General features: G+C 42.6%; 1 protein-coding gene across 2 annotated transcripts in view; it reads right to left on the bottom strand.

Moving 5' to 3' along the window:
- Window positions 1-22,948, bottom strand: part of MOK (MOK protein kinase) — a 969,382-nt gene that overhangs the window by 825,893 nt on the left and 120,541 nt on the right. The window lies entirely within an intron of this gene.

The following is a 22,948-nucleotide window of genomic DNA, read 5'->3' as shown; positions in this document are numbered from 1 at the left end:
AATATTTATACATTCTTTCCTGCTCAAATTCCTTTATACCACATTCCTGTCCTGGACTGATATTTTCTTGGTAGTACAACTTTCCTGTTTTAAGTGTTACTTTCACACATCTATCAACTAGATGACATTCTTATATCATCTGAGAAAGCTTTGACCATTTGCAGTTGTGCTATCATCTTCTCATCTGATGAACTATACAGTTTTAAATCATCCACAAAAAGCAGATGAGAAGTCTTTATACTTTGTTGTATTTTGGAAGCCAAACTGTAACCATGACCTAATCTGTTAAATGGACAGCTTAATGGGTTAAGGGCAAGACAAGAGCAGCAGTGACAAAGAGTCACCCTGGAATATCTCCCTTTGAAGATTTATCCCAGGGAAAATAACTTGTCTTTTAACATGACTTAGCTGCAAAGTGGTTTGCCACTGTTTCATAGTCACTGTAATGTAACTGATCAATGCAAGATGTATCTTGTACATCTGTAAGAATTCCTTTATCTATGAATGTGGGATGCCGTCAAATGTTGTTTTGTAATCTATCCATGCCATACTTAGATTCTTCTACTTTTTTACAATTCTCCATCATAACATTACTTAACAAATGATCCCTTATGACTTTCTTTTGTTATCCTTTTGCTCTATTGCCATTATGGAGTTTTCTTCTAAATGACTATAAATTCTGTTGGCATCAATTCCAGTATACAGTGTATACATCTGCAGAAGGCATCTTATTGGTTTACAGTTTTTAGGATACCTTGCAGGTTCACTCTTAAGGAGGGGTATTGTTTTTCCTGTTGTTAACCAGGTTGGCATCTGTTGTGGATGCACATATAAGTAGTTCTTACTCAGGGTTAAATCTTCGTGTAAAGATGTTATCACTGTTAGAGCTGGCCACCGTTTCCTGCTCCTTCCCTTCCTGTGAAATACCTACTGAACTTTTGCACTGGTTTCCTTCTAAAGGCTGGTATAACCACAAAGATATTGCTGGGTAAAATGGAACTCAAAACTGAAATACAACCACCACCAAACACCTCCAGCGAACCAAGACAGCTGTAAGATGGTAAAAGACAGCAAAAAAAAAAAAAAAAAATTGACAATAACAAACTGTTTACTGAATGTAAACATACACAAAGGAACCAGTACCAAGTCCACTAATAAAAAAATCTTTTAAGTGATCTAAGCATTTTCGTTCTTGTCTAAAGACTTCATCAGAGATATTAAAACACTTAAATTGCAAGTCATTATATACAAGCCTATATCCAATAAAAATGCACCAACAAAAAAGAAAATAATTCAAACTTTTAAAGTAACGTGTAGCTAAAAACTGAAAACAAAAGCCTACATTTAATACATAAACACATTTGTATCAAAGTGTAACAATTAATAAGAAATATTATCCCCTCCTCAAGAAACTAACCATCTCTGATATATTTCCCTTCAAGAACAATACTATCACTGAAATGAGAACACAATTAAAGCTCCCTAAAAGCTATACAATCATTTTAAGGCAAATTTGAGACCTTAGCCAATACATCATAGACAATCCTAATGTAAATGCAAATGACATTCAAACCTGTAAAACCACATGGAACCTCCTATCCTCAAACAAAAAATGCTATCTAACTCCTACAACCGTATTCTATCAATCAAAATGCAAAAATCGATCCTTCAATCACAAACAAACAAATATCTCAAGCAATCCAGCTTACCTCCAAACTTATTCCCCCTTAAAAAACTTAAATATACACAGATCTTGATACTTCATATCTCACTCCAGTCATTACAAATAAAATATACACAACCACCTCTCCATTCTGTTCCTATTGTGATAATCATAGGCTGATCTACTCCACATCTTCTGGAGCTGCAAGTGCACTTACAAGCTATGGTGTTCACTTAGAGTCCAACTAGAAAAAATGGGCTATGAAAAGTCCACCTTATCTTAAAAACTAGCTCTCCTACATATCATCCCCACAGGCCTGACTAAACTACAAATACGAATATTAATAACACTAGTTTCTTTACTTAAATACTACATTACATTACACTGGAAGGATACAGCATCACTCACATGGGAGGGTTTCAAACAATTAGCTACCAAACACGGAGGGCTCATAAATATTTAACCTACACTGAGAAATCCCACACTCACTTGACAGAATTTTGGAAATCCCTTTTTGAACATATTCTAGCTTGAAGTTGGTATATATAATCAATTATGGAAATTTGGCATATATGTAAATAGTTCTTACTGTTTTGCATTTATGTTTTATTATTCAGCAATGTATTCTCTGGTCATATTGCTACCCGTCTATTAATACTGTTATGTTTTACTGTATCTGTTTTTACAAAAAAAAAAAAAGAATATAAAAAGATTTTATAGAAATATTGGCACATTGGTTAAGGTATTCACCTCACATATACAAGGTGTAGTGTTTGATTCCCAAATGAGGTACAAACACGCCAAGAGCCAAAAATATTAAATATTTTTAAATAGTTTTAAAATACTGATGATTAGTTTAACAAAGTGGATCTATATTTCAGAACACGTAAGAGAAAGCATTTCATTCAATCCTGGCTTAATAGTAGCATTCAGTCTTCAGTTACTAGAAAATGGAAATCAGAATCTAAACCTATACTATCTAAATCTATACTAGACGTATTGACTATAGTAATAGAGAAAACAACTGGAATTGAGATCTTTAGAAAACGGTAGGAGCAAACTACATAGCAAAAAATGGGAATTGTGGGAACAATACATACAGGGTAGGAATGAGGTTTAAATGAAGGCAGGACTTAAGTGAGCTATGTAAAGTTGGGTAGATTATAAGTGATCTATAATGTTTGCAACTGGGAGTGTGTCAATATGGTTTGTGATGTTAAATGCTTGCAACTAGGATAGGGTTGGTGTAGCTTGTTTTCAGTTATATAAATGTATGATTGCCTATGTCGATAATTCAATAAAGGTGTTTAAAAAATAGTAGCATTCAGTCTTATTTGCCATTTTAACTCTCTTTGTTCTAGTAACAATTCACCATTGCCTCCCCATTCTGAAATATAAACTCTATCAATCACAAAAAAATAAAAAAAAATTATTGAAACAAGAGCATTCAGGTGTGTGTTTACAAACGGAGTTGGTCAATTTGGATTCTTTGATTTCATAAACATGTTCATATATACATTCTTTTGACGTTTTAATCATTTACCTATATAGAACACAGGACATGCTATACATGTTGCAATGTAAACTATCATCTTAGTGTTGCAACCACAAGTCCCTGGACATGTTATGTTTTTTGTCAAAACCTTCAGCTATCACATATGGCCCATCATTGATGAATCTATAGTATTTACAACTGCCACACTTAGTCATCTTTAAAACTATGTGATGTTCATCCTGACTACTACTTTTTTCAAAAATATTTTTCAAACTGTCACCTTTTTTGTAGGGAATCTTAGGGTGTGCACCTAGAATTTGCTTGTAGTCCACTGTAAAAACCATGTTTAAGTATCAAAGAGTATAGCTTGAATTTTTGGTGCTTGATACTTATAAGCTACAGCCATTGCTCCATGTTTATCATGGGTACTACCCTCTTTTACAGTTTTGGTGTCAATAATATTCTCAAGGGGTGTTTTACTTTCTCAAAATAGGGGCAAATCTGTCAGCTCTCCCTATGATAATCTCATTCACTAAATAGGTGGGATAATATCTCTCCAGGAACATATTACTAAATTTAAGTAGTTCAGTCTGAAATGTAGAATCCTCTGAAACCAGTCTAGAAAGATGGACTATATGTCCTTTAATGATGTTCTTTTTCTGATTAAAAAGGTGACTACTGTCATAATGCAATAAAGAGTTAGAATACGTCTTCTTCCTGTAAATGTTAGATATGTATCTCTGATTAGCATAATCTTTTGAGATAGTAAAGTCTAAGCAATTAATAAAGTCCTTACGAACATCGATGGTAAACTTCAAAAATCGGTCGAGTTACTTAATTCTGTCAAAAACAAATCAAAGGTGGAAGGTTCACCAGTCCAGAAAATGAGAATATCATCAAGAAAACAATAGCGAGACACAGTCTTAAAATGTGGGGAAGTAAAAACACTCTTCATTTCTTAAGATACTGGGAAATATTAAGGTACAATCCAATACCTTAATTATGGGCGATTTGAACTACCCCACCATCAGCTGGGAAAACGACTCATGTACCAACTCATTCGCTCAACATTTTCTGGAATTCATAAATTCCAACGCCTTGGATCAGCTTGTCCACACCCCCATCAGGGGCAGCAATATCCTGGACCTGGTCATTACTAATATGGGTAACCGGTGTTCCATGCCAGATGTCAACTCCTCACTGGTCAGATCTGACCACAAGCTAATCACCCTAGACATCCATATCCCACCCCCACCACCATTAAGGAAACCACCATCAAAAAAGTACAGTTGTGTACACCTGCCATAAATGTAGATGTTCGAGTGTCTTCACTGTTGCAGTCATGACTGTAGGGTTCTCCCCTGCCGGCAGGCAGCCCTCGGTCGGCCAGAATCCCAAAGTCTGGGTCCAGCGTCGGCTGTTCAACCATGCTCCCTGATGTCAGAGCGCCAGGAGTATAAAGCTGACAGCCGACGCCATCTTCTCTAGTTTTTCTTGCCCCAGATGTCAGGAGTCCCAAAATGAAAAAGGTCCCATAACCTTTGCAAATACACCTCAGAAGAATGGTGAAAAAAGGAAATACACAAAAGTAAAAATAAGAGGGGACAGGAGGGAGGGAAACCCAGACTGCAACAGTGAAGACACTCGAACATCTACATTTATGGTAGGTGTACACAACTGTACTATGTTCATCGTGTTTCACTGTTGCAGTCATGACTGTAGGGTAGAATCCCAAAGCTGAAAGAAAGGGGGGTGGTCATGAAGAGGAAGGGGCAGCTAAAAGGCCCTGCAAGACTGCAGAGGCAAAGCCTGCCCTAGACTTAGAGTAGAGAGGTAGATTGTAGTGCTTAGAAAAAGTATGCACTGAACTCCAAGTTGCAGCCTCCAAAATGTCCTTGGTGGGAACTCCCCTAAGGAAGGCCGCAGAAGTTGCAGCAGCTCTGGTGGAATGAGTCCGTATACTCCCTGGGATTTGCTTTCCATGGTGAGAATAACAAAATCTGATTCCATGAGCAATCCATTTAGAAATGGTCCGTTTTGAAATGGCTTTACCTTGGGAGCTTGAAGCATAAGAAACAAACAATTGTTCTGATTTTCTGATGTCCTTGGTTCTGTTCAGGTAAAAACGTAGTTGTCTGTGTACATCCAAGGAATGTAAGATCCTTTCCCCTTTATTTTGAGGAGAGGGGAAAAAATGTTGGCAAGTGGATAGTTTGATTTAAAGCCACTTTGGAAACCACCTTAGGCATGAAAGTAGGATTTGTCCTCAGAGATACCCTGTCTTGATGAAAAATAATGTAAGGTTCCACAGCCATAAGAGCTTGTAACTCTGAAACTCTCCTGGCAGAGGTTAGGGCTAACAGGATAGCTGTCTTCCAAGATAAAAACTTGATGTCAGAAGAGGCAGCAGGCTCAAAAGGAGGCAAGGTTAGTTTTTCCAAAACATAGTTGAGATCCCAAGCAGGAATGGGAGGATATCTAGGAGGTCTTAAATTCTTAGCTCCTCTGAGAAACTGTCTCATGAGCTGGTGGGAAAAGATGGGAGGGTCCGTATTATAATGAGCAGAAATAGCAGAGGCATGTATCTTAATGGAAGAGAAAGAGAGACCCTTATGTAAGAGATCTGCCAGGTAAAGTAAACTTAAAGTAATGTTAGGAAGAAGAGGATCAGAATCCTGAGCCTGCATCCAGGAACAAAATCTTTTCCATTTTCCTGCATAAGATTTTCTAGTGCTAGGACGTCTGGCTTCTAAAATGACATCCATAAATTGCTTGGGTAGAGAAATCAAAGGCCCTGGAATAACCAGGCCGCCAGGCTGAGAGTTCTGACATGAGAGTGTAGAACCTGACCCTGATGTTGGGACAGAAGGTTCGGAGACTGAGGTAAAACCCAAGGGGGCTCCAGGCATAGGTTTTCTAGAGTTGGATACCAAAACTGCAGAGGCCAATTTGGAGCCAGCAAGATTATCATCCTGGGCTTGTCCTGTTTTATCTTCAATAAAACCCGTGGAAGAAGAGGAAGTGGCGGAAAGGCATAGCCCGAGAGGTTCCTCCAACTGAATGACAGGGCATCACCAAGCTTCTCTGTGGAAAGTCCTGGTACAAAAATTCGGTAGTTGATTGAGATGGGATGCAAAGAGGTCTATGTGAGGACATCCCCAGACTGCTGTTATCATCCTGAATATTTTGGTGTCCAGCATCCACTCGTGTGGATCTGAAAGGTTTCTGCTCAGACTGTCTGCCAGGAGGTTTTGTTTCCCTGGTAGAAACTGAGCTTGAAGATCCAGATTGCAAGCTAAAGCTGTGTTCCATAGATCCATGGCTAGTCTGCATAGGGGGTAGGAATGAGATCCCCCTTGCTTGTTTATGTACCACATAACTGTGGTGTTGTCTGTCCGTATTAGTAGTTGTCCTGGTTGTAAAAGATTCCTGAAGATCAATAAAGCTTTCTGAATGGCTAACATTTCCTTTAGGTTGATATGCAGGTGCTTTTGATCCTTTGTCCAAAGGTCCTGCAGACAATTTCCCTGAAAATGGGCTCCCCAAGCATAATCCGAGGCGTCCGTGGTTAGAATCTGAGTGGCAGGAGGCAGACGAAAGGGTTTCCCTTTGTTTAGTGCACAAGCCCTGGACCACCAAAGAAATTCCTTTTGAAGGCAAGGAAGGACGGAGATCAGTATGTCTAAAATGTGGCAATGCTGAGACCATACACTTTTTAGGTACCACTGTATTTTCCTCATGTGTAGTCTTGCATATGGTATGAGAAGGATGCAGGAGGCCATGTAACCCAAAGCCTGCAGGAATTTCCTTGCAGATAGTGGAGTTAAAGTTGCCAAGGTTTTGAAAGTTGAAGCCAGCTGTAATTGTTTTTCGGATGTCAGAAATGCCATCTGGGTTGTAGTGTTTAGTGCACCCAGAAAAGTTATCTGTTGTGATGGTGTCAAATTTGACTTTTTTATGTTTACAGAGAATCCCAGGAACTTGAGGAGATTCTGTACAAATTCTAGATGCTGGATTAAGACATCCTTGCTGTCTGCCTGAATTAGACAATCGTCCAGATGAGGGTAAATTTGAATTCCCTTGAGTCTGCAGTAAGCTACTACTGGAGCCAGGCATTTGGTGAAGACCCTGGGCGCAGTAGACAATCCAAAGGGCAGCGCAGAGAATTGAAAGTGCCTCGATCCGGCCTTGAACCTGAGGTATTTTCTGCGATCCTGCCTGATGGGAATGTTTTATTTTATTTTTTTTATTTTACATTTGTTAACCGGGCTAGTCCAACTGGATACATGTCCATTTTCAGTGGAGGCCCGAGGAGAAAAGCTCCGCTATCTACTACATGATAACAAAAGTAAATACAAAATACATAAGGCATTTACTGTACAAATACAGAAAAACTCTGCTATCTACTACATGATAACAAAAGTAATTACAAAATATGTAAGGCATTTACTGTATAAATAGTCAATAGAATGTGTAGATATGCCTCCTTTAAATCCAAAGTTACCATCCAAGCATCTTTGGACAGCATTGGAAGTAGCTGCTGTAGAGTACGCATCTTGAATTTTGGAATCTCTAGAAAGGTGTTCAAGACCGACAGATCCAGAATGGGTCTCCATGAGTTTTGCTTCCTTGGGACTAGAAAGAGCCTTGAGTAAAAACCTTTTCTCATCTCTGAAAGAGGAACTAGTTCTATGGCATTCATAGCCAAAAGAGCTTCCACCTGGTTTAAGGCCTCCGTCCATTGATGTTTTGGAAGGTCTGGCCATCCGCTTGGCCTTGGCAAGGTATGAAAATGGAATTTGTAACCTCTTAAAATCACATCCAACACCCATTTGTCTTGGGTTATTTGAGTCCAATTTTGATAAAAAAGAGAGAGTTTTCCTCCGAGAGGGGCTTCCAGGTAAGACGTTCCTGTAGCCCAACAGAGGGAGTCATTGAGTTTGTTTCCTTTGAGATTGTGACCTGTCCTCTCCTCCCCTAGGGGTGGAAGCAGTCCACTGTCTTGGTCTATAAGCAGCTTGTGTTTGAGGCCTCCCTCTGGAGCATCTATATCTACCCCTCTGAGGCCTGTCTGAAGAGGGAAAGGACCAATTTTTTGAAGGCCAATTCCTGCTAAATCTAGGTGGCTGTACTTGTAAGAAATCTTTAACTGTTTGCATGGATTTTGCCTTATCCTCCATCTTTTTAATCACCTCTTCAGCTTTAGATCCAAACAAAACATTATGCTGAACAGGAGCATCCAATAATTTAGCCTTTACTTGTTCAGGTAAATTTTGTTCCTTTAGCCATGCATGTCTTCTAATGACTGTGCCCGAGGCCGCAGCCCTACAAGAAGCCTCCAAGGCATCAAATCCACAGTGTAAACCATGCTTCCCAACCTGTTCAGTGGCATGCAATAAGTCATGTAATTCCTTATCATCTGCACAGGCAGAAATGGAAGTAAATTTTTGTTTCAAGACAGACAAAAGAAATTGCTGGTATTTAAGCATATGAAACTGACAGTTTAAAGTCCTAATGGACAAAGTAGCAGAAGTGTACACCTTTTTGCCCCATCTTTCTAAGGATCGAGAATCCTTTTCAGTAGGAATGGGATTTTTGGCAGAAGCGGCCTTAACTCCCTTAGGACCCTGAGAAATGGTTTCAGGGTCAGCCGTAGGGTTCTTGTATAAAAACTGATGGGAATCAGGAACCCTGTAATATCTATCAGGCTTAACAGGAGCAGGAGGAAAAGAGTCAGGGGTTAAGTTAGCTTCCGAAAAGGCATCATCCACAATATCCAAAACAGGAGGAATAGCCAGGGGCCTATGTTGGGGAAGAAGAAGAAAATCCCTCAGTCTTTTCTTGGATTCCGAATACTCCTGTCCCTCCCAGTGGAAATGTTCCCTCATTTCATGCAAAGTTTCCCAAAAGAGAAATCCTCAGGAGGAGAAGCTGAAGGAATGGATTCTTCAGCATCAGAATCCTCATAAGGAGGGAAAGAATATTCCTGATCAGAAGAAGAAACTGAGGAAACAGAAGCCTGATCAGAGGAATCATAATAAACATCCTGCCTTGGCCTTTTGTCTGGAGGGGGACGTGAACCCCTAATCATAGTAAGTAAATCCTCCGCCATCTTGAGTAACTGTTTCTGTGACTTGGGAGCCGGTTCAGAAGAGGCCTGTGTTGAAGTCTTTGATTTAGAAGGAGTCTTTGCCTTTGTCTTTGGCTTTGCCTTTACTAGAAGCTGAGTAGGCCTGAAAACCCCTTCGGAAGCCGGTACCTGCACAGCGGCTCCGGACCCATCCGAAGGAGCATTGTCCGAAGGTCCTGCAACAGAAATATTTAAAGGCCTGGTTGGCTCCTCATGAGAGTCCGTTTCGGCCGTCGGTTCTAAAATGGCCGACGACAGGGGCTGCAAAGGCGCCTCACTGATGACGGCCGAACCTGAAGCTGGCTCCGCATGTGCGCTATCATCAAATTTGGACCTCGGAGGCCTGTCTTTATCCTTGCGACGTTTGTGAACTCTGGTAGCCGGAACCGTATCCGACGACATTTTGTAGTTAAAGCGCCTACCGAAGTAATGAAAAGCAAAATCGTACCTTCGCTTAATTGTACGTTGATTGAAATTAGCACACAACCGACAACTAGCTACGTCGTGGTCAGGGCCTAAGCAAGGAATACAGTAAGAATGAAAATCCTTATGAGGTATTTGCTTCCCACATGAAATACAATTATTAACTTTTTCTGACATCGGAGTGGAGCAAGAAAAAAGTTTCCCCAACGGGGTACTTAGCTTTGAGTGGAGAAGAAAGTCTTTGGACTGAAGTATATAGAAAAATTCGTCAGGAGTCAACCAACCGGCACTTGCGAACTGCTGTCACCGCACGGCAAGAAAGACTGGAAAAGATGGCGTCGGCTGTCAGCTTTATACTCCTGGTGCTCTGACGTCAGGGAGCATGGTTGAACAGCCGACGCCGGACCCAGACTTTGGGATTCTGGCCGACCGAGGGCTGCCTGCCGGCAGGGGAGAACCCTACAGTCATGACTGCAACAGTGAAACACGATGAACATCTACTCCAAAGCCAACTTCCTGCTTAAGACAGAAGTGGCAAACTTCACGACACCCATGCAGATGGAAAAAAAGAGGTATGACTGCTGAATCTTACACAAATGCACTGTATAAGCAAATACACAAGTGCATGGATCGTGCCATCCCCAACAGAACCAATACGCTATCCATCAAAAAAGGAAGCCAATCTGGTGATCCCCTGCCATAAACAAACTCTACAACAGAAGGAAGAAGCTGTTGCAAAAAAGAGTAAAATTCCAAGATTGGAGGAACTCCCTGGTCAGCCTCAGCAAGAAGTTGAGATCCCTCATAAAATCCTCCAAAGCCAGTTATGAAAATAAAATTGCCACTGATTCCAAAGATAATCACAAAGCATTCTACAGCTATGTCAAGAATCTCAATGGCAATACTCAGATCTGCTCTGATTTACAGTACAATGGCACTAAATATACAGAACCAACCGATATTGCCAACATCCTGGCAGATAGGTTCAGTGCTAACTTTACCCCCCCTCACACTCCAAAGGGCCCATCTTAATACCAGAAGAATGCAAAGCCCCTGCAATCATGGATGAACAAGTAAAGATCGCACTCTCCAAAGCGAAGAACACAGCAGCCATGGGAACAGACAACATCCCAGGCTGCATACTACACGAACTACAGAACGAACTGGCACCCCACCTAAGTACCATGTTCAGTCATAGCCTCACCTCAGGCTATGTGCCTACTGAATGGGTCACAGCGATGGTTATCCCACTCCACAAAGAGAGTGCCACCACAGAACCCAGAAACTACTGCCCCATTAGCCTGATGAGCCTGGTCTGCAAGGCCACGGAACGTATCATCTTGGAGCTTATAAACAAAGAAATAGATAACCACCAAACCATGGGCCCCACTCAGTTTGGGTTTGTAAAAGGTAGATCATGTCTACTAAACCTAACTGACTTCTTTGCAGCAGTCACTAGAGCCGTAGACAAGGGCAAGGTAATGCACACAGCCTATCTTGACCTCGCCAAGGCTTTTGATACCATCCCCCACTCTGGAATTATAGATAAACTCACTAAACTGGGCATAAATTCCCATGTCATAAGATGGGTGGCCAATTGGCTCACTGATAGAACCCACACAGTAAAAGTATCCGACTCCAAGTCCGACTTCAGACCAGTGATGAATGAAGTACCACAGGGTTCAGTCCTGGGTCCTCTCCTGTTCGGCATCTTCTTCTCTGAAGTGCACGCCAACACAGAAGGTCTTTGGCTAACAAAGTTCGCAGATGACTGCAAACTGGGAGCCATAATAGAATCACCTAATGATTTAGACATTCTACAAAAGGGCCTCACAGAGACAGATGCTTGGTGTCAAAGTCGTGGCCTCAAGCTCAATGCCAAGAAGTGCACCATCATCCCCTTTGGGAAAAACTCAGTACCCATGAACTATCACATAGGCGGTAGCTCACTAAACACTGAAAGTGTGATAAGAGTCCTCGGGACATGGGTGGACAGTAGTCTCTCCTTTGATAACCACATCGCCACAGTAGTCAGGAAATCCTTCTATGTGGCATACCTCATCACAAAAGGGTTCTCCTCTAGAAAAAAGGAGGCCATTGTTCCTCTCTACTCATCCCTCATCAGACCCATTATAGAGTACAATGCCCCGTTTGGCATGTATCTCACATGACACCTACAACAATTGGAAAGGCCACAGAAATACCTCACTAAGAGGATTACTGGCCTCAAACAGATGCCATACGTAGACCATCTCAAAAAACTCCATCGCATATCACCTACTCAGAGGCTTTCTCTGCCTAACATATAAAGCTATGTCAAACCCAGAGCTGTTGAACATGCTAAACTTAAAGAAATCCCAATTTCCCTGAACCACACGCTCCAGGGACCTAAACCTTGTCACCACAATAAATAGAACATGCTGGAGGGATAGATTCCTGTCCCAGAGACTTCCCATACTCTGGAACAAACTACCCATTCATGTCAAGCAAAGCTCCTCATTGGGCCTCTAAGAAAAATCTCGACACTGGATGGGAAATAGAAAATTCACACCGGGGATCACTTCTGCAGCACTGCTTGACAGGGGCACAGGAAAATAATTTTCCTGGGTGGCGAAAGCCAGGGAACCTTTTTGACTAGGCTTATAAAGGCCCCAGGGCCGATAGCCTAGTACCTGTCTATGAACCTCTGAACCTATGAACAACTGTGTTCTCAATCAGCTAAGACTAAATTACTGTACTCTACCTCCCAATGCCACTCTTGTCAGCTGGTGGTAGTACTCACCATCAAAGTACACAAAGTTATTTTTCAATTCCATCTCCAAAAAGTCACATATAATATTTTTTTTCCATGGGAGTTCTGGATTTGTCCTTTACTAGTATACTTTGAAAATGTACGATACCAGTGTCATGTGGAATGATTAAAAATAAATTAACAGGGTTACATTGTCGACTGCTTAGGCTGTCGAACGCCTAAATGTCGACAGCTTAAAATCTCGAACGGCACTTTCCACACAGGGAAAGAAAGCCATTGGCCAAAGTAAAAAACTATTTTTAAACAAAAATCAAGTGGGGTTCTTTGCCCCCCCCCAACCCCCCGATGCCACCTCCCCAACTAAATATACCATCTCTCGCTCTACATTGTACACAGGGCAAAATCCCCGTAATGGCCAAATGACTTGTTTCCCTGTGTGGAAACTGCCGTTTGCAATTTTAAGTTGTTAAGGTGTCGACGTTTAGGCATTCGACAAACTAAGCGAGTGACAATTTAATACAGACCCTAATAACATCTATAACACTGAACACCAAATTTTCATCAAAAGGTGTAGCACTAAGTAGTTGTAACAAATACCAGGAGTCTCGAATGATGTGCGTTTCTTTGTCTACAAGAGCTTTACAGCAAAAATTCAAAAACACAGCTCGTGGTTCCATTTTGGATTTGCTTGCAGAAACAATCAGTCTAAATGGGGAATTGTTAATATTTTTGTGGATCTTGGGTTTTCCAAATATAGCAGGAATCACCGTTTTTTCCAATTTAACAAATTGAAACACTTCATTAGTCATGAACCCTTGGGACAACAAATCCTGCAAATAAAGGCCTATTTTTTGCATAAGCCATGTTTATTTCATTTCTTGACACTTGAATGTAAGTAGTAGTGTCATTGAGTGAATCCAGCATCTTACCTGAATACATAAAGTAGTCCATGATCAAAGCCCCCTTCCCTTGTCGGGTTTTATGACACTTAGTCCCTGTTGCCCTTAATGCGATATAATAGTTCTCTCTCAGCTTTAGATAAACTGTCAACAGGTCTTTTACCTTGTTTCAATAACAATCTAAAGTTCCTTTCACATAATTTTTTGAAAACAGTAATCAAAGGACAACTGGGTGGCGTGAAAGTACCTTTTTAAAGAAACCTTGAAAGGGGTGGCATGGAATTATCAAAAAACATTGTAACTGTCTAATGTAAAATCTGAACTGAATAAGCGGTTGAACAATGTCCTGTTTAAAAGAAGGAATAAATTTAAATAAAGACACATGCTCGATTTGAAGTGGCAAATGACTGTACTTAAATACTTTAAAATCATCCTTTACTAAAAATTTAAAAAGTATGTCATATGTGGCAAGAGAAAAATCAGAAAACATCCAATTCAGTTCCTTTACTTGTTCCTCCCCTTCCTTGTTCTTTTCAACGGTTTGGGGGTGCTGTTCTGCTGCATCACTGGGGAAGGACTCTCTTGTCCATGTCTCAAGGATTGTCTCTGGTCATTGAACAAAAAAACAAAATCACTCTGTATATTATCAAAAATTCCTACCACATGCGTAGTGAAGAAACTATAAACTGATTCATGTCTATTGCCTTGTCCTATATCATTATAGGACTTAAGAACTTTGTTAACAGTGTATTCCTTGGGTTTGGGGTATGCACTCTTCTCATCATACTCCTGCTTGTCCTCAAGGAGTTTTTCTGCTTTCTAATCTTATTTTTTTTCACCAAATTGTCCACCCTATTTAACTCTTTAAAATATTCTTGTTTATGTCTTGAAAGCTGCATCTGTATCAGTACTACTGTTAAGCTGCAAGACTTCTGATTCCCGGAATTGCATTTTACTGTCATGGTCAGAAATCAGCAGTTTCATTAATTCAATGCCAGTATGGTTAAATATTGTCATTTGATAAGCTCATGATAAAATGGGGAGTTAACTTTAAGGCCAATAGGGTATTTCCAGCAACAAAATCCTCTGGGGCCTCTTTTGCACTTAATACACTCAGTTAAATAAATATTGTCAATCTGTAAGTTCCTATATTTAATCAAATTCTGCTTGAATAACTTAATTTGAAAAAGAACAGTACCTTTAGTTAAGGTCTTACAAATTGTAAAATCAGGATTTGTAAACAATGTTTTCAAGTCAAAAGTATTACTTTTTTCATTAGGTACTGCATGAATAGAAAGGTCTTGTACAGAACAGCCTGGTTGTCCATTCACTGCAGAATCCAAGAATACATTTTCGCCACCACAACAGAGTGATGTGTGTGTATATGGTATGTCTAGACATGCCCACCCATGCTACTGCAGGGACTGCCTATGTTCCCTCATGTAATCACATATATAGTGGATATAAAAAGTGTACACACCCCTGTTAAAATGCCAGCTTTTTGTGATATACAAAAATGAGACCACGATAAATAATTTCAAAACTTTTCCCACCTTTAATGTGACCTATAATCTGTACAATTCAATTGAAAAACAAACAAATCTGTTAGGGGAAAAATATAAAAAATAAAAAAAAAACGTACAATAAGCTGATTGCATAAGTGTGCACACCCTTAAACTAATACTTTATTGAAGCACCTTTTGATTTAATTACAGCATTCAGTCTTCTTGGGTACACACCTGCCATCAATTAAAGAGACTCTGATTAATCCCAATTAAAGTTCAGCTATCCTAGTAGGATTTTCCTGACATTTACGCAATTACCTGCTATAGCAAAAGCCATGCTTCGCAGAGAGCTTACAAAGCATCATCTCATTGTTGAAAGGCATCAGTCAGGAGAAGGGTACAAAAAATGTTCACATCATTGGATATAACATGGAACACAATGAAGACAGTCATCAAAAAGTGGAGAAAATATGGGACAACAGTGACGTTGAAAAGAACTGGACGTCCTTCCAAAATTGATGAAAAGACAAGACGAGAACTGGTCAGGGAGGCTGCCAAGAGACCGACAGCAACACTGAAGGAGCTGCAGGAATTTCTGGCAAGTACTGGTTGTGTACTACATCTGACAACAATCTCCCGTATTCTCCATATGTCTAGACTATGGGGTAGGGTTGCAAGACGGAAGCCTATTCTTACACAGAAAAACATCCAAGCCTGGCTAAAATTTGTGAAACAATACATCAAGTCTCCCAAAAGCATGTGGGAAAATCTGTTATGGTCTGATGAAACCAAGGTTGAACTTTCTGGCCACAATTCCAAAAGGTACGTTTGGCGCAAAAACAACACATCACCAAAAGAATACCATCCCCACGGTGAAGCATGGTGGTGGCAGTATCCTGCTTTGGGGTTGCTTTTCTTCAGCTGAAACCGGGGCTTTAGTCAAGGTGAAGGGAATTATGAACAGTCACAAATACCAGTCACTTTTGGCCCAAAACCTTCAGGCGTCTGCTAGAAAGCTGAAGATGAAGAGGAATTTTTCATTTCAACACGTCAATGACCCCAAGCATACATCCAAATCAACAAAAGAATGGTTTCACCAGAAGAAAATTAAAGTTTTGGAATGGCCCAGCCCTAAATCCAATAAAAAAATCTGTAGGGTGACCTGAAGAGGACTGTGCACAAGAGGTGCTCTCACAATCTGACAGATTTGGGCCGCTTTTGCAAGGAAGAGTGGGTAAATATTGCCAAGTCAAGATGGGCCATGCTGATAGACTCCTACCCAAGACGACTGAATGCTGTAACTAAATCAAAAGGTGCTTCAACAAAGTATTAGTTTAAGGGTGTGCACACTTATGCAACCAGCTTATTGTACGTTTTTTATTTTTTTACATTTTTCCCCTAACAGATGTGTTTGTTTTTCAACTGAATTTTACAGGTTATAGGTCACATTAAAGTTGGGAAAAGTTTTGAAATGATTTATTGTGGTTTCATTTTTACATCACAAAAACCTGGCATTTTAACAGGGGTGTGTACACGTTTTATATCCACTGTACACTACAAAGAGAGTTACCACTACTGGCTTGGGCAGCCACACTGTACAAGCTTCCCGAACAACTGCTACTTTCAGTGTTGCCAGCAGCCTTCATCACTCTACATTGGACCTACAGATACAGTTGGCCAGAAGCTACCACCCTACCTCCCAGAGGAGATGACTCCTATCCTCCTCTGTCAGTTTGCCAGATGGATCTAGTTCAAATGACCAACTTTTTAAAACTTTGAAATTCATATGGTCAAGATCATATAAAATAGAAGTTATGTTCTTACCATAACGTTCCATGTTAGTTGTCTTCTTCTCGCCTTCTTCTTGCTGGATGGGTTCGGAGCCGACCTCGGCTCTGACTCAGCCACTCTAAAAGCTCGAGAGTTGGTTCCACCGGCTCGAGGCTCCCCTTATATCCCACAATGCTAGGCGAGAGTTACCTCAGATCTCATTTGTAAGCTAACCCCAGCTTATAATAGTAACAGAATAACTCTAAACAGAGTCCACCTCTAACAACAGGAAGAAAGAAGGGTGACCTACATCCTGATCCAGGAAATATGCACAACAGCATATGCCTAAGAAAGAGGTGGTAGAAAGAGAGGTCACAATCACAACTCCTCTAGGTCTGTCCAGGCCAGGGGAAGGAGGGTGGGGCCAAGAAGAAGGCGAGAAGAAGACAACTAACATGGAGCGTTATGGTAAGAACATAACTTCTATATGTTAAGTTGTCTATCTCGCCTTCATTCTTGCTGGATGGGACCGTCCCTAGCACCTTGTCCCGGGTGGCCTAACGGAACAGACTCCTGAGAACAGTGGAACCAAAGTTAGCTCTATGCCTAGAAGCTAAGTCCAACTTATAATGAGAAATGAAAGTGTGAGGAGTAGCCCAAGTAGCCGCTGCACAAATGGTGTCAATAGGCAGTCTGTCTTGGAAGGCTAAAGAAGTAGCCAAAGCTCTGGTGGAATGGGCCTTAGGTTTATTAGGCAGTTTTGGTGTCTAATTTCATATACAAGGGAAATCAAAGATGTTAGCCATCTGGATAATGATACCTTTGAAACTGAAAGTCCCTTTCTGCTTTCGCATAGGAGACAAACAGCTGATCAGATTTTCTGAATTGTTTTGTTCTATCCAAGTAGTACCTCAATTGACGATGAACATCCAGGCAGTGTAATTTTTGTTCAGACCTATTGGAATATTCTGGAAAAAAGACACGGAGGTCAATACTTTGATTTAGATTTGCCGTCGAGACCACCTTAGGCAAAAAGGACGGGTTAGTTCGTAAGGATACTCTGTCCTTATGAAACAATAGATAAGGAGGTCGACAGCTGAGTGCTTGAAGCTCTGAAACTCTTCTAGCTGAAGTAATAGCTACCAGAAAAAGAGTCTTCCATGATAGCAATTTTAAAGAACAGGAGACTGCAGGTTCGAAAGGGGGAAGAATCAAAGAAGTAAGAACTAAATTTAGGTCCCAAGGAGAAGGAGGATTTCTTATAGGAGGTCTGAGAAGAAAAACTCCTTTCAAAAAGGCTTTGCAAAGCTTGTGGGACATTAAGGCAGATTCAGAAATACCCACATGAAAGTTAGAAATAGCTGCCAATTGAACTTTAAGAGTAGAGGAGATGAACCTGCATGGAAGAGTTCAGCTAGAAATTCAAGGACTAATTGGATGGAAGCAGTGAAAGGATCTATGTCCTTTCCTTGAGCCCAATATGTGAAGCGTTTCCACTTACTCAAATAAATCTTCCGAGTGGAAGATTTATGGGAAGCTATCAAAATATCTCGAACGGAGTGAGATAATTGAGGAAGCCTGGCTAAGGTTGGAACTGGAGGAACCAAGCAGTGAGGTTCAGAGAGGGGAGGGAGCGATGAAACTGACCCGACTGATGGATCAAAAGATCTGGAACTAGGTCCGGATTCCACGGTCGCTCCAATAGAAATCGATGTAGAAAGGGGAACCACACCTGTCGAGGCCAGTAAGGAGCAATGAGGATATGAGGCCTTCTGAGCGATAGCTTTCTGTATCACTTGAGAGATTAGTGGGAAGGGAGGAAATGCATACAGAAGTCCCCGGGGCCAAACTTGGACTAGAGCATCTCTGCTGGGTTGGCCTGGTAAAGGGAATAGAGTGAAATATTCTCTGCACTTGCTGTTTTGGGGAGTAGCAAAAAGATCGCAGCAAGGCTGACCCCACTTGAGGAAAATTTCTCTCACAACAGAGTCTTTCAGAGACCACTCGTGAGGCATGAGGATAGCTCTGCTCAACTTGTCCGCAATTTGATTGGACTTCCGGGATGTGCGTTGCTATCAGAAACCGCTGAGAAGAAATCGCCCATTGCCACAATCTGAGTGCTTCTCGACACAGGGGTATGACCTGGTTCCGCCTTGTTTGTTGATGTACCACACTACAGACATATTGTCTGTCTGGATTGCAATCGTTCCCAAGGGAAGAGAGTCTTGAAGGGCTTGCAACGCTAAAAGCACTGCTCTCATCTCCAGAACATTTATGTGCAAGTGGCATTCGTTTGGTTGCCATGTGCCCTGGACCGTCCTGCCCTGATAATGCCCCCACCCGATCAGGGAGGCATCCGTTGTCAGAGTAGCAACCGGAGGGGGTGGAACAAAGGGTCTTCCCAACAAGAGCTGAGGGGCAGACATCCACCACATGAGATGATTTTTGCGCCTGCGTGATCATAATGGTGTGAGACATTGGAAGTTGCTGGTATGACCATTGAGTAAAGAGCATCCATTGAAGGATCCGCATGTGGAATCTGGCTAATGGAAGCAGAGGTATAGCCGCTGCCATAATTCCCAACACTTTCAGAACTAACCTGGCTTTGATTCTGTTGTTGTTGAAAAGGAGTGAGACCAGTTTGTGAATGTCTGTTATTCTCTGATGTATTAGTCTCGCAGACATGTCTACTGTGTCTAGATTTGCGCCTATGAAAGTAATAGCGACAAGGCGACAAAACAGACTTTTCGCAATTTATTGAAATGCCTAACTTTTGACAAATGCGAAAAGTGTAATCCCTGGCCATCAGAAGGAGATGCTTGGTGGGAGCTGTGAGGAGCCAGTCGTCCAAATATGGAAACACCTGGAATCCTTGTCGTCTCAGGTGAGAAGCTACCACTGCCATCCATTTGGTAAACACCCGGCGAGCAGTGGTGAGACCAAAGGGCAGGGCCCTGAACTGAAAATGACTGGTTCCCACCCTGAAGCGGAGGAATCTTCTGGAGCGTCTGTTCATTTTTATGTGATAGTACGCATCCTGAAGGTCTATAGAGCACATCCAGTTTCCTTTGCCCAATATGGGAAGGATGCATTGCAGCGTGACCATCCGAAATCTTGTTTTCTTGACTGATCTGTTCAAGATACTGAGATCCAAAATTGGTCTCCAGTCCCCTGTTTTCTTTGGAACTAAAAAGAACCTTGAGTAGATTCCAGATCCTTGCTGGTCTGCTGGAACTGGCTGAATTGCTCTTTTTGCAAGCAGTTTTGAAATCTCCAAAACCGCTAGATCCCTTTGAGCGGGTGGAACATCTGGAAGGGATTTTTTTGATTGGTTTGGAATGCGAAGAAAGGGGATAGAATAGCCTTCGGAAATGATGGACTGTACCCATTTGTCTTGAGTCAGGGATAGCCAGGCTTCTGGGTACAGTGACAATCTTCCCCCGACTGCCTCCGAAGGTGGGCAGTCGGGCAACACCTCAGGGATGCTGAAAGGGCTTGTCAGAGAAGGCTTCCCGATTGCCCTGGTTCTGCGGATCCCTGCCCCTAGGCGGCGTCTACCATTGTTATTCCGCCTCTGCCTCTGGCGGGAAGCGACTCTGTCGTCAGGCGAAGTCCCTTGAGATTGTTTACGGAACCACATCTTTCCACCTTTCTGGCCTTTGGGGTAAGGCCTAGAAGGAGTAGAAAAACGGACTCCGACGGCAGAAAGGGTCTTGCCATCAGTTTCGCACCTAGTCAAGGTTTCTTTCACTTGAGGACCAAAGAGATGATCCATCAAGCGGGAGTTAGTGAAAGAGCGTCTTGAAGGGGTCCGCAAAATTGCATAGCCGCATCCAGGCATGCCTACGTGAGGCCACACCTGTCCCTGCGGCTCTACTCGCTCCATCAGCCGCGTAAGAAAGAAGGCGCATGGAGGAGTTGGTTATGGAGTTAAGGGTAGCCAGCTGCGTGTTCATCTTATCTTGAAAACCCGCAGCTGTAGGGTCCTTTAACATTTCACTCGCTTCCTTGATCAAGTCCCTTTGTAGGCGAGTAAAATGGCATAGGTAGTTTATCGAACGCATGGTAAATGTCGCTGACGAGAACATCCGCTTCCGTACCTGTCCATGGACCTAGATTCCTTGTTAGGTGGATGGACAGGTACTGAAGGATCAGCTAGCTCCTTCTTAGTGGCAGCAGCTACCACCATAGCATCCACAGAGACTCCTTTTGTCAAGAACTGTTTGTCTGCTGGTGCCGTTATGAACTTGGAGGGTCTCCTGGGAGTGGGGTCCACTGAATCAGGAGCCGTCCATGCCTTCTTAGCAACCACCTGCATGAGGGGGTCAAGGGGGACACCCAGGAGGTGGAAGGGCGAGAGCCAAACGCCTCAAGATACACAGATTCATCCTCCGAAGGGTTGAGGGCTGGCCAATTTCCCTCTGCTTCAGGATCTCTAGAATGTCTGCAAATGAGACATCTTCAGAAGGGGAACGGGGAACCCTCAGAATCATCTAAATCTGTGTCAGGCGTGATGGACTCAGGTGAGTCAATGTGTTTCCTCTTACACTTCCTCTTCCGAGGGGCCTCTTCTGCCAAATCAGGAGAGGCCTCGGAAGAGGATGAAATCCCCACAGGGGGTTCCTGAGGAGCTGGCTCTCTGCGGTCCGGGATGAGGGAGTGAGTCGACTTGACCTGAGGCACCGTAGAGGGAGGGGCGGACGGAGCCGACTGTGGAGTAGAGCCAGGCTCTAACACACTCGGCATGACCTCGAATGCACCCCTGTCAGGCAAAGCCAGAGGTCCCCGCTCCGAGAAGCTAAGAACCTCCCTCGGCAGTGGGGGCCGATGTCGGAGCCGAACTCACCAGCGCCGAAGCACCGAGAGGGAGAGGGGGGTCGGACAAGGGTCCGATGCCACTCACCCCCTCGGAGCCGGCGAGGGAAGTCCGGCGCCGAGATTCTTCCAAGGAAGAAATCGGAGCCGACGACGGAGCCGAAGACAATTGTATCGGCTCCGGCGCTATCACAGTCTCGGTTCCGATGCGACCCGGCTCCGAGCTCAAGAGAGTCGAAGGAGGAATATATTGATGGACCGGGGCAGGCATCGACTGATGAGTCGGGCTCTGAAGCATCTGGGCCAGTGCCTCGGACTTAAGAAGTCGACTCACTACCCTCTGAAGGTCATGATCCGACAGCCTCGATGACCTAGAGGAGTGAGATCTTTGGCTCCGTTCAGACAGCAGGGGAGATCCTGGAGCCGAATGAACGGAGCCAAGGGATGGTGACCTGGACCTCTTCCTAGTTGTCGGCTCCGCAGGTCTGGGCGGGGCCGGCACGGGGAATTTTAATACCTCGGGTCCAGCCGAGCCGAGGAACCACAGAAACTGTGGACTGAGACTCATCGGCTCCAGCCGGAGCCGATGTAGACAGAGGTTTAGAAACCTTAGGTCTCGGCTCAGTTGTCGGAGCCGAAGACCTAGATGCCTTAGAGGGCTTCCCTGTAGATACAGAAAGGGAATCCTCTGGCTTGAGTAAGCCCCTTAAAATTAACTTATTTTTTCTTTCCTGCAGGACCCTGGGGCTGAAGCCATGGCACACAGCACAGGAGTCCTGCAGGTGCAAAGGTCCCAGACAGTAGACACAAGAAGTGTGAGCGTCTGTCAGAGACATTTTCTGACAGCACGCATCACACTTCTTGAATCCGGAGACCTTTGCTTCTTTAGACATCTCAAAAGGTGTAATCACACACACACAGTCACAAACACACTAATTACACCCTGTCTAGTTTAAATTATAATAAACCACTAACTAGGTTTTTTAAATAAGAAAAATAACACACACACTCCACTAGGGAAAGAAAAAAAGGCCTGTAGGCCCAAGGGAAGAACATAAAGTTCTTGAGGGAAAAAAACAGGAATTTTTAAGAAAGGGGATAAGAATTCCTCTAAACTAAGGGAAATAAGTAAAAATATTAAAATTAAAGGGGTTTTAATAGACTAACTTCACAAGAAAAGTCACTTACCAAGAACCGGTAGAAAACCAACACCTCGATAGCTGTAGCGGCAAACGAGATCTGAGGTAACTCTCGCCTAGCATTGTGGGATATAAGGGGAGTCTCGAGCCGGTGGAACCAACTCTCGAGCTTTTAGAGTGGCCGAGTCGGAGCCGAGGTCGGCTCCGAACCCATCCAGCAAGAATGAAGGCGAGATAGACAACTTAACATTCAATGTTTTAAAAAGTTGAAAAACAAGTAAACAGTGAAAACAGAGTGTTTTTGGAAGTGGGCAAGCCCATCTATATCCTCCACACCCCCTGATAATGATATATACC

The sequence above is a fragment of the Protopterus annectens genome, chromosome 6.part0, assembly GCF_019279795.1.
Source record: "Protopterus annectens isolate FY-2018-M chromosome 6.part0, PAN1.0, whole genome shotgun sequence".
Lineage (NCBI taxonomy): Eukaryota > Metazoa > Chordata > Ceratodontiformes > Protopteridae > Protopterus > Protopterus annectens.
This window is presented reverse-complemented; position numbering and strand designations above follow the sequence as displayed.